Raw genomic sequence first — 12,059 nt, 5'->3', positions numbered from 1 at the left:
CAATAGCGCCTCCTTTTGATGAGAAGCTTTTTTCTATAATTATGAAAGTAACACAAGTTCCTTATGGAAAAGTTGAAAAACACCAACCAGGAGAGAAAAGGGAAAAGATTCCTTATAATCCCATGACTGAGGGAAAACTACTGGTCCCCATTCTATGTCATTCCTTCCAGGCTTCTTTCCATAAACATTTTTTTGGGCCAAGTGAGATCATATCATCTCTCTGTGGGCAGGGATTATGTCATTTATCTCTGTACCCCCAATAAACAGATCAACGGTTGGCTCGTGGAAGGTATCATAGATGATAAAGAAGCGCAAAATACACTTTCTGTACTTCAAGTTGAAGCATGAATAAATAACTAAAGCTACGAAACCTCTGTAGACATCACTCCAACAGCTACAGGACATTCTATTGAGAGGATACATCATGGTTGACTTTTAAATTATCCTATTGGCAGAAAGTTTCAAAATTTCACCCTTATAATTACTGCTGCAAGGAACATCTTTGTGGCTGAAGCTCTTTCTGCCTGTTTTATGATTTCCTTAAAATACAGCCACAGAAGGAAAATTTTGGGTCAAAGGGTAAGAACATTTTTAAGGCTCGATGTTTATTGCCTGATTGCTTTCCAGAGAGGCGTATGTTCTGATTTACACACCCAGTCGCAGCAGAAGTAAGGGCTGCTCTTAACAGATGCTCACCTCCCCAGCATTTACATTGGTCTGTCAAATTTCTCTGCCTCTAGTTTCACCAGATTAATCTTTTGAAAACTGGCCTGCCCAGGCCACTCCCTTGCTCCAAGCCCTCCAGTGACTCGCCGTCATCAAATTCTCAGCCTGGCAAGCAAGCCTCTCTGTAAAGTGGCCCCTGCCCACGTCCCCAGCCTCTGCCCACCCCTTCCTGCCTCATCTCCACCGGCCAAATGACCTGCACACCATTAGGGCTCTTTCGTCTTTCTCTGTCGAACACGCTGTATCCTGTGGGCTGGGTGGAGAACCAACCCGAGGCCACCTCTTCCACGAAGACTTTGATCCTTCCTCAAAGGGCTCAATTCTCAGGACCTCTGTCCTCAAAGGTCAGCTCTGCATCCCAAGGGACTCACAGGGTCAGGTTCAGCAAAGGCCAGTTCCCTTCCATCGCGAATGCTCCCCTCGAGCCCACCCCACCTAACTAGAAGGCTCAGAAAGGGACCTAAGCCAAACCCCAGGAGCTAGAAAACTCTCTGTGGCCAGAGTGAGGCTGGAATCTGAGAAGTGGAATCCCCGGCCCTCAGCTGACCTCAGCCCACTGAGAGCCCAGTCAGTTAGCAGTTCTGTCTGAGCCCCCCAAAGATCTTCAGCCAGGGGAGCCCCTTGGCATCAGGAGTCCTAGCCCTGGCTCTGTGGCACCATGTTTTGGGCCTCAGTTATACACATCTGTTCAATGGAAGGTCTCACTCTACTCTGTTGAAGGGTCCTCCAGCTCTGCCAGGACAGGAGTCCAGGGCCAGGGGCACAGCACAAAAGTGGCCAGACTGGAGTCTAGGGCATGGGCCAAGCAATGTAGAAGTGACGCCTCCAGCCTGAAAACTCTAGCTAGAGGCAGGATCCTGCTGCCCAGGTGGGACCCTCTCTCCTGACCCTGACCATGCCGGCAGAACCCACAGATACCAGGTCTGGTGTCCCCGGCTTCCTGAGCAAGTCTGAAGTCCCCCCCAAAATGTGTCCACAGCTTCCCCAAGAACCCCAGTTCTCCAAGGAAGGTTCCAGGGCACAGAGAGAAGCCAGCTCCAGGCCTCTGCCAGGGGCCTTGAATGCCCTTCCTCGTGCAAAGCTGCCAGTCCCTCCCCTGCAGACTCAAGGGCGGCTCCAGTGTAGGAAATGCCACCACCTCCCCGCCAACAATCCAGGGGCTGATGGGAGACTCCCTTCCAAGGGAATGAACCATCCCAGATGCCATGCACCGGAATCCATCGCCCTGTTTCTGCAGCCTCTTCCTGCTAGGGCTGCCTTCATGGCTCATGTCAACTGAATCCTAACCTGTCTCCCTCCTCCATGGGATCAGGGCCTCTGGGCACTCTCAAAGGCAGGAGCAGGGAATGGAAAGGGCATAGACCTGGAGTCAGGAGGCTGAGATTCCCATCCAGGTTCCCATGGACTCGGACTCACTGTGTGACCTGAGGCAAGTCACTTTCCCTCTCTGGGCCTCATTCCCACAATCCAGTGTGGGTCCAGTGCTATCTAAGGACCCTACAAGTACTGAAAGTCCTTGGTTGTACTGCATTTCGGTTAAACACCTGGACTCAAATCTTGGTAACCGTGTATGCTTGGACAAGTTACTTAACCTCTGCATGCCTCAGTCTTCTAATCTATAAAATGGGGACAGGGGTGCTACCTACCACAGAGGGTTATTGTGAATATCAAATGATTAATGCGTGTAAAGCCCTTAGCACACAGCCCAGCACACAGTAGCCGTTCAAGGTGTGAGGAGTGGTCTTACTGTTGCTTCATTTACTTATTTACTTTTAACAACTGGCTCAAGACCTCATCTCTTTTGTCACCATCACGACTCCTGGTGGAGTCAGGTAGAGAGACTCAATGGTTAGTGCTGGGTGCCAGCTCACAGTGCTCCCCGGGCCCAGGGGTCACGGCAGAGCCCGTGCTCCAGAGAGGCCCAGGTAGAGAACAGAGGCCTGGGCACCCTCGCAGAGTAGCCCCCCGACAGCATGACAAGGCGCCCGCAGACCACTTCCCCGGGTGCCAGAGCAGCACTGATGCGGACAGAGCAAGGGAGATCCCACATCAGACGTCAGATGCGTAGGTCAGGACCGAACACGAGCATCCTGTCTGAGCGCCAGCTGAGTCCAGGGGGAAAGTCAGCTCCCGCCACCCAGCAGGACAGATGCCTCACATCGAGATGAAGACACTCACCTATAAAACCCCTTCTATTTATCTATCTGCCAAGCACTGTGCCATGGGGCCGTGGGGGACGCGGAGATGAAAAAGTCAAGGTGAGATGAGGGAGGAGGAAGGAGAGACTCGCTCTGACCGAGCGACCTGGGGAAGGTGCGGAGGTGCGGCAGAGCCACGACTTGTGAGCCTCGGGGCAAACAGCTTTGACAGGGAGAGGACCGAGCAGGACATTGCACACAGCCAGCGAGACCCCGTCCGCAGCACGTGGACCCAAGGAAAGGCAGGTGCAGGGGAGCGGGGCCCGGGGCACATAAGACAACTGCAGCTTGGAGAGGCGGAGGGATTCACTAGCTCTTCCAAACCCGAATCTCCCGCCATTTCTACTGTGCCCCAAACCAGCTACATAATGAGCAGGGCCTAGTGCAAAATGAAAAGGCCCTCGTTCAAAAAGCGAAAAAAAAAAAAAAAAAAAAAAAAACAAAAAACCTGGGGATTCCCTGGCAGTCCAGTAGGTGGGACCCGTGCTTTCACTTCCAAGGGCACTGGTTTAATCCTGAGTCGGGAACTAAGATCCCACAAGCCATGAGGCCCAGCCAAAAAAAAAAAGAAAAGAAAAACTGCTAAAGGTACTAAAATACAGTTTTCCCCTTTGTCCTTTCCTGACCTGTCCTGGTGTTTTTTATTTGCTACTTAATGTGTGCTCCCTCATGCACAGGGATACCTGAGGGTTGAGTGTAGACACTCACAGGTGCCCGGGGGTGCCCGCTTCTCAATGTGGCACCCAGGCACATGGGCCATCAGCTACCAGAGTCCCCCTCCCGCCAGCTGCTGGACCCTGGCACCGTGCCATGACCGAGAGCAGGAAAGCTGGGCCATGCATCCACCCTTCCCCACTGCCTGCAGCCCCGACCCCCCGGGCAGGCAGGTGACCCCCAAGGGTACTGCAGCCTCAGCATCAAAACACTCTAGGTCCCTGGATGGGGTGGGTGAGAGGCCTGCCCTCTCTGAGTCACCCACCGAAGGCACCGCAGCTCTGCCAGCCCAGGGTGGGGACGGTTGCTCTGTACTGACACTGGGCTCCATGCCTCTGACCCCAACCGTCCCGGCACCCAGGCCCCTGCTTGGGGGAGGACAGTAGTCGTCTCCGGGCAGGTGAAGGGAGGTGGAAGCTGGGTGGCAGAGGGCAGGAGAGAGGGAGGCCAAGAGCCCATCCTGGGAGGCAGGGAGGGGGTGGGAGGCGGCCCGACGCGTGAACCAAGCTCCCAGCCCCAGCACACGCTCCACTGTCCCATCGAGCGGCACTTACAAAACACAGAGCTGAAGACAAAATCATTCAGAACTGAGATCATTAAACCCCAAGCCCCAGGCCTTTCAGAGCACTGGTCACAGCCCTGACTACCACACATACACCTCTGGTGTTTCTCTAGTACCTGCTCTGTGCCAGACCCTGGGGGAAGGGGAGGCGATGGGCCGGGTCTAGCCCATCACCTCCCTGTTCTCAGGCCAGGCCCTAGGAGCGACTCACCTAGACGGTTTACAAGATGCTGCTACCACGCAATACTTCATTACCAGAAAGGAAATAGGATTTGTAGCCCAGGCAGGATTTCAGTGGGCAATAATGCGAGCTGGGTCATTAAAGCTGGGGGTAGGGGGGAAGCAGGGGTGCAGAGGCGAAAAGAAGCCAGGAGGGAATGTCACTGAGAAGCTGGAATGCAGGACTCACACCGGTGTCACGTGGGTAGAAGGAAGAATGCTGGGGAGGCCAGAGCTGGCCCCGGCAGTGCAGGCTCAGGTGTGGAAACCAGAAAGGCTGTCCCTGGGCTGCAGAGCTTGGGGTTTGCCCAGTGTTTTCCCACCTGTTAGATCACTAAGATCTCACACCTGTGCGAGAAGGGTGGCTTCACAGAAGAGGAAGCTGAGGCTCAGAAGGATAACGTCACTTACCCAAGTTTATATCCGGTCCCTTTCCACGCCCTCACATCTGCTGGGGGCTCTTCCCATGACCTCTGCCCCCTATTGGGGGAGGGGCTTTCTAGAGCGGGGCTTCCTGGGATGGCTCAGGCAGTGTGGACAGTGCTTCCGGAAGTGGGGTGGGGGTGGGGGTGGGGGGGTCAGGGGCTGAGGAGTGGGGAGCAGGGGGAATGGGGAAGGGGTTGTTTGTAAGGGCTGCCGGGGAGAAGCATCCAGCCCCGCCGTCCCTCACAGCCACCAGCCGGCGAGCGCGGAGGAGTCCGCGGTGAAGCCGGCTTCCTGATTAGCAGGCTCCCGTGACGCGGGTGATTAACCAGATGTGCCGCTGCTTCAGCCACTGTCTAAATGAGACCCCACTTGGCCTACGCTTTCCAGGGCCCCTGGGCCCAACAGGCTCGCCTCGGCTGGGGCTTTCTTCAAATGCAGAAGCTACCAGCAACTCCCGCAAACACGACAGGCTACACAGGGAGGGCAGGGCCTCCGTCGCCCACCGATCCCGCCTGTCCCAACCTCACACCCCCGCGCATCTGAGCCCCATCGTGTCCTCCAAGAAGATGCTTCCACATCCCGCCCATGGTTTCCTGAGGGATTTTATATTTCCTCTTTCCAATCCCCTCCCAACAAACTGTGAGCTCCCCGAGAGCAAGAGAAGCAAAGTGTGTGGCCAAGAACAGAAACACTCTCACCAAACACCTGAAACAGGAGGATCGGGTGGCTGCTGAGGAAGCAATTCAGGCAGACGGGGCCTCGGGGAAGAAGGAATCGGGACTTCTCCTCCTGACATGCCAGAAAGGGTCTGGGCAGGCCCCGTGGAGCAGGAATGGGGGCAACTGAAGCCCTGTGATCTGCCAGGCTCTGGCCAGCCTGGTAACTCAGCCCACGCAGTGGGGCTGAGAAGGAAAGACCCGCACACTCCCCCCTGCTCAGGGTGCTCCCCACACGCTGAGCCTCTGCTGAGTTGCAAGGTCAAGATTCACCCTCATCACCTCTCACCGGGCCCATCACAACCCCCTCTACACTCATTCCCCGGTCCCTCCTATTATATTCTGCATCGGCTTCCAGAATGATCTCTCTAAAATGCAGCTCGTCCCTCCCGCTTAAACTGTTCTGTGGGTCCCCGGGGGCACCCCTGATGTTCAAGGCCTTCCCTTCAACTTCCCCACTCCTACCTCTTCTCCGAGATTCCCCCCACCCCCCTGGTCACCCCCCCCAGCCCAATGCCTAGCATCCCAACTTCAGTCAAGATGAACTCCGAGTAGCTCCCCAAATTTCCCTGCCTTCTCATACCTCCCTCCGGACCTTTGCACCTGCTGTTCCCTCTGCCTGTTGCACCCTCACGGGTCTGTCCAGAGCCCCGAAAGGCCTCCTTCATGCCTCACGTCTCAGCTCCGGCTCCGGGTCCTTCTCTGATCCCTCTGGACCTTGTTCCCACTCTTGTTAGAGTAATTAGCTCACTGGCCTGGAGCTGCCCCACCCCCAAGTCTGGGAGCCGGTCAATTCTGAGTCCATTTCTGAGTCATTAATGTGTCCCCAGCATTGACCGGCACAGGGTCTGACACAGAGTAAGTACCAGTACGTGTGTCCTGAATGCATAAGGGAGGGAGGGAGGGAGGGCACGAATGCGTGATGAGCACCTCACTGCTTCGGGTTCAGAAAAGGAGGCAAAGCATCACCACCCAGAAAGGCACAGCTGTAAACAGACGAGTCAGCACTGCAGGGGCAGCCCACGTAAGCAGAGCCGAGCAAGAGGGAGGTGCTCTGGGAGAGGCTGGGCCAGTGGGGAGGCCCCCTGGGGAAGTGCACAGGATTACGAGAGCTGGAGAGGAAATCAGGGGAAAGGCGGGGGTGGGGGGGGTGGGGGGGGGGGCGGGGGGAAGCAGGCAGAGCTCAAGTGGGCTTGAGAATCAGCAAGCAGCCCCTGGGCATTTGGCTGGAACCCAGCATGAAGGTATATTCCAGAAGCCATGAATATCAGAGTAGAGATAACCTGGAGATCGCCAGATTTAGCAATGACCTGACAGCCCCTGTGTAGCATCCTTCATGGTAGTCGTTCCAGGGCTGTTTGACTCCTGCAGGGATGGGGAACGTACTAACCCTAGACAATTATAATTGTTAGAAGGAAGGCTAGAACTAGGATGGCCTCACATGCCAGGCTGGGGGGTTTATACTTCCTTCATTTTTTTTTTTTTTTAATTTTTATTCATTCATTAATTTATTTTTTTGGCTGCGTTGGGTCTTCGTTGCTGCTTGCGGGCTTTCTCTAGTTGCGGTGAACGGGGGCTACTCTTCGTTCCGGTGCGCAGGCTTCTCATTGCAGTGGCTTCTCTTGTTCTGGAGCACAGGCTCTAGGCGCGTGGGCTTCAGTAGTTGTGGCACACGGGCTCAGTAGCTGTGGCTTGTGGGCTCTAGAGCGCAGGCTCAGTAGTTGTGGCACACGGGCTTAGTTGCTCTGCGGCATGTGGGATCTTCCCGGACAAGGGCTCGAACCCCTGTCCCCTGCATTGGCAGGTGGATTCTTAACCACTGTGCCACCAAGGAAGTCCCTATACTTCCTCCTGCAGCCAACAAACACCTAGTTGCCAACTCCATAGCAGAACGATATTACTGGATTTATATTTTAGAACCATCACAGTAGGATTGGATAAAGTTGGCCAACTGGCAACGAGATCCAGCCTTTTTCTCCTGTCCCATACCCCTAGAAAATGGCATTAACTATTTTGTATGAAGTAATCTTTAGTAGCACTGTAAAACAGGAAGGGATGTCCTGGCAGGTCAGAAATTCTGAAGTACCCTCAAAAGGCAGAAGGTAGAGAGATCTGAGGGAGGGGGGTAGGACTGGCTACATAGTTTGTGGGGCCCCTTGTTCAAAATGACTAAGAATTTCAAGATGGTAACAGCAGAGCATAAACTCGAGTGTGAGACTCTGCTATGCATGGAGACTCGTGTGACTGCTAAGGCCAGGAGAGAGGAAACCATAACCTCAACTCTGTAAAGAAAGGTCTGGAGCCAAAGGTAGGGGCAGCTCAGAGGGAATGTCAGGGTCATGGGTGGAGAACACAGGAACAAAGGAAGGTTTTGCAACTGTCCGGGCTTCCATGGTAGAGAAGCCAGGTGACTGGGCTCCCCATTCACCCTGCCCACCAACTCCTGCTTGTACCAAGTAGAGGCAGCTGTCCCCAGGTGTGAGAAGGGCTGAGTTTGAGGGACAGGACACCCTGTGGGGCTGAAAATACCCAAGAGGGGCAAAGCGGAAGCTAATGGCTCAAGTCACCCTGCAGCATTTCCTACCCTCCCCAATAATAAGATGACAGCAGCTTGCAGTAAATAGACATATCACATCACTCAGAGAGAGGCTAACTACAAACACCAAGTGCAGTACGTATCCAAATATTACTAAATGTAAGAGGAAAACCAACAATGTGAAAGAAAGATACCAAACTCAATGCCTGAAGGAGAGTACAGGAAAATGGATCTGTGGGTTCCTTCAACCAACTTAGTATCACAATCATGAATGGCTCTCAAATTTAGCAAGCACCAGAATCTCCCAAAGGGCTAGTTAAAACACAGATTCTGGGCTTCCCTGATGGCGCAGTGGTTGGGAGTCCGCCTGCCAATGCAGGGAACATGGGTTCGGGCCCTGGTCCAGGAAGATCCCACGTGCCGCAGAGCGGCTGAGCCTGTGCGCCACAGCTGCTGGGCCTGCGCTCTAGAGCCCACGAGCCACAACAACTGAGCCCGTGTGCCTAGAGCCCGTGCTCTGCAACAAGAGGAGCCACCGCAATGAGAGGCCCGTGCACGGCAGCGAAGAGTGGCCCCTGCGCGCTGCAACTGGGGAAAGCCCGCGCAGCAACAAAGACTCAACGCAGCCCAAAGTAAATAAAATAAATAAATAAAAAAAAAAAAAAAAAAAAAAAACACAGATTCTGAGCCGTACTGATTTCTGATTCAGTAAGTCCACAATTCATATTTCTAATTATTTATTTATTTATTTTTGGCTGCGTTGGGTCTTTGTTGCTGTGTGCGGGCCTTTCTCTAGTTGCGGTGAGCGTGGGCTACTCTTCATTGCAGTGTGCAGGCTTTTCACTGCGGTGGCTTCTCTTGTTGCGGAGCACGGGCTCTAGGCGCGGGCTTCAGTAGTTGTGGCACACGGGCTCAGTGGTTGTGGCTCGCGGGCTCTAGAGCGCAGGCTCAGTAGTTGTGGCGCCTGGGCTTAGTTGCTCCGCGGCATGTGGGATCTTCCCGGACGAGGGCTCGAACCCCTGTCCCCTGCATTGGCAGGAGGATTCTTAACCACTGCGCCACCAGGGAAGTCCCACACAATTCGTATTTCTGATGGTTTCCAAGTGAGGCTACTTGTGTTGGTCCAGGGACCACTCTTTAAGAATCACATGTCTAGAAATAAGGGTATAAACTAGAGTCAGAGGGTGAGTGGCAGGAAGAAACAGCTCTCTGGAAAGCTCGAGGCAGAGAAATTGATCAGGGACACATAGGCAGTGACTGCTCCCTTTGTCTCTATGAGAATGTAGCCTTGATGACACTAAGTTTGTTTCAGAAACAAGAAGGGCCCTGATTGTAGAGTCTCTTAAGTGACAGCTCATAGACTATTAGCACAGCTTATTCTGGAAGAGATATGTAAATCCTGAGCATAAAGGATTAGTGATACGGCAAGATCCAAGTGGAATTTATCCCAGGAATGAAAGAGTGTTCAATATATGAAAATCCATCAGTGTAACATGCTATATTAATACAATAAAGGACCAAAACCACATGATCATCTCAATAGATGCAGAAGAAGCATTTGGCAAAATCTAACATCCTTTCATAAAGGCTCTCAAGAAACTGGAGGGAATCTCTTCAACCACAGAAAGGACTACAACAAAAAAACCTCACAGCTAACATCGTATTTAATGGTGAAAGACTGAAAAGTTTTCCCCTAAGATCAGGAACAAGACAAGATGTTGGTTCTCATTGTTTCTATTCAATATTATACTGGAGAGTCTAGCCAGGAAAATTAGACAATGAAAGGAAATAGAAGGCATCCAGTTTGGACAGATTGGACTACCTCTATTTGGAGATTGTATATATAGAAAATCCTAAGGAATCCCCCCAAAATAAAACCAATAAACGAGTTCAGCAAAGTTGAGGTATACAACGTCAATTTACAAAAATAAATTGTATTTCTACACACTTGCAATAAACAATCTATAAATGAAATTAAGAGAACAATTTTGGTTACAATAGCATCGAAAAGAATAAAACGCTTAGGAATGAATTTAACAAAACAAGTGTAAGACTTGTACACTGAAAACTATAAAACGTCATTAAAAGAAATTAAAGAAGACCTAAATAAATGGAAAGACATTGCATGTTCATGCGTTAGAAAACTAATAATGTTAAGCTAGCAATACTTCCAAAATTGATCTGGAAGATTCAACAACAATCCCTATCAAAATCCCAGCTGGGGGCTTCCCTGGTGGCGCAGTGGTTGAGAGTCCACCTGCCGATGCAGGGGACACAGGTTTGTGCCCCAGTCCAGGAAGATCCCACATGCCGCGGAGCAGCTGGGCCCATGAGCCATGGCCGCTGAGCCTGCATGTCCGGAGCCTGTGCTCCGCAACGGGAGAGACCACAACAGTGAGAGGTCCGCGTACCGCAAAAAAAAAAAAAAAATATCCCAGCTGGATTTTTTGCAGAAACTGATGAGCTGATTCTAAAATCCATGTGGAAATGCAAGGAACACAGAAGAGCCAAACTTGCAAGAAAAGAACGTGCAAAAAAGAAAGTTGGTGGACTCCCACTTCCTGATTTCAAACTTACTACAAGTATACAGTAATAAAGACTCTGTGGTACTGGTACAAAGATAGACATATATATAAGTGGAATAGAATTGAATGTCCAGAAATAAACCCATATGTTTATGATTAATTGATTTTTGACAAGCGTACCAAGATAATTCAATGGAGGAAAGAATAATTTTTTTTCAATAAACGGTACTAGTACCACTGGTTACCCACATGCAAAAGAATGAACTTGAATCCCTACCTCACAGCATATACAAAAATTAACCCGAAGTGGATTCAAGACCTAAATACAAAAGCTAAAACTATAGAACTCTTAAGAGAAAACATAGGGCTAAACCTTCATGACCTTGCATTAGGCAATGGTGTTTTAGATATGGCACCAAAAGCACACACAATAACATTAAAAATAGATAAATTGGACTTTGTAAAATTTTTTTAAAATTTGTGCTCCAAAGGACATGATCAAGGAGGTGAAAGGACAATCTGCAGAATGGGAGAAATATTTGTAAATTATACAACTGATAAGGGTCTAGCATACAGAATATATACAGAACCCTTACAACTCAACAATAAAAAGACAACCCAATTTTTAAAAGGGCAAAAGATTTGAATAGACATTTCTTCAAAGAAGATGAACAATGACCAATAAGCACGTGAAAAGAAGCTCAACATAATTAGTCATTAGGGAGATGCAAACCAAAACCACAATTATATACTACTTCACACCCTCTAGGATGGCTAAAACCAAAAAGACAGACAATAACAGGTGTTGGCAAGAATGTAGAGAAATTTGAACCCTTATAAAGTACTGGTAGGAATGTAAAGTGGTTCAGCCACTTTGGAAAAGAGTTTGTCAGTTCTTCCAAAAGTTAAACAGTTACCATACGATACATCAATTCCACTCATAGATATATACACCCAAGAGAAAATATGTCCACACAAAAACTTGTACACAATATTTTTGACAGCATTATTTATAGTAGTCAAAAATCGGAAACAACTCAAATGTCCATTGACTGATGAATGGATAACCAATATGTGATATATCCATACTATAGAATATTATTCAGACACAAAGTGGAATGAAGTACTGATTCATGCTACAACATGGATGAATCTCAAAAACATTATGCTAGACAAAGACAGCAGCCACAAAAGACCACATTGTTTGACTTCATGTATATGAAATTCCAGGGGCTTGGGGAGAGGAAAATGGGGATTGACTGCTCATGGGTATGGGGTGTTTTTGGGGGGAGTGACAAAAATGTTTTAGAGCTAGATAATAGTGATAATTGCACAACTTCAAAAATATATTAAAACCATAAAACTGTACACTTTAAAAGGGTGAATTTTAGGGGCTTCCCTGGTGGCACAGTGGTTGAGAGTCCGCCTGCCGATGCA

At 50.3% G+C, this 12,059-nt stretch overlaps 1 protein-coding gene across 1 annotated transcript in view; it reads right to left on the bottom strand.

Moving 5' to 3' along the window:
* Positions 1-12,059, bottom strand: part of PITPNM3 (PITPNM family member 3) — an 87,782-nt gene that overhangs the window by 41,653 nt on the left and 34,070 nt on the right. The window lies entirely within an intron of this gene.

The sequence above is a fragment of the Phocoena phocoena genome, chromosome 19 (genome assembly GCF_963924675.1).
Source record: "Phocoena phocoena chromosome 19, mPhoPho1.1, whole genome shotgun sequence".
NCBI classification, from domain to species: domain Eukaryota; kingdom Metazoa; phylum Chordata; class Mammalia; order Artiodactyla; family Phocoenidae; genus Phocoena; species Phocoena phocoena.
The sequence above is the reverse complement of the archived record's forward strand: the minus strand, read 5'-3'. Positions and strand labels throughout refer to the sequence as shown.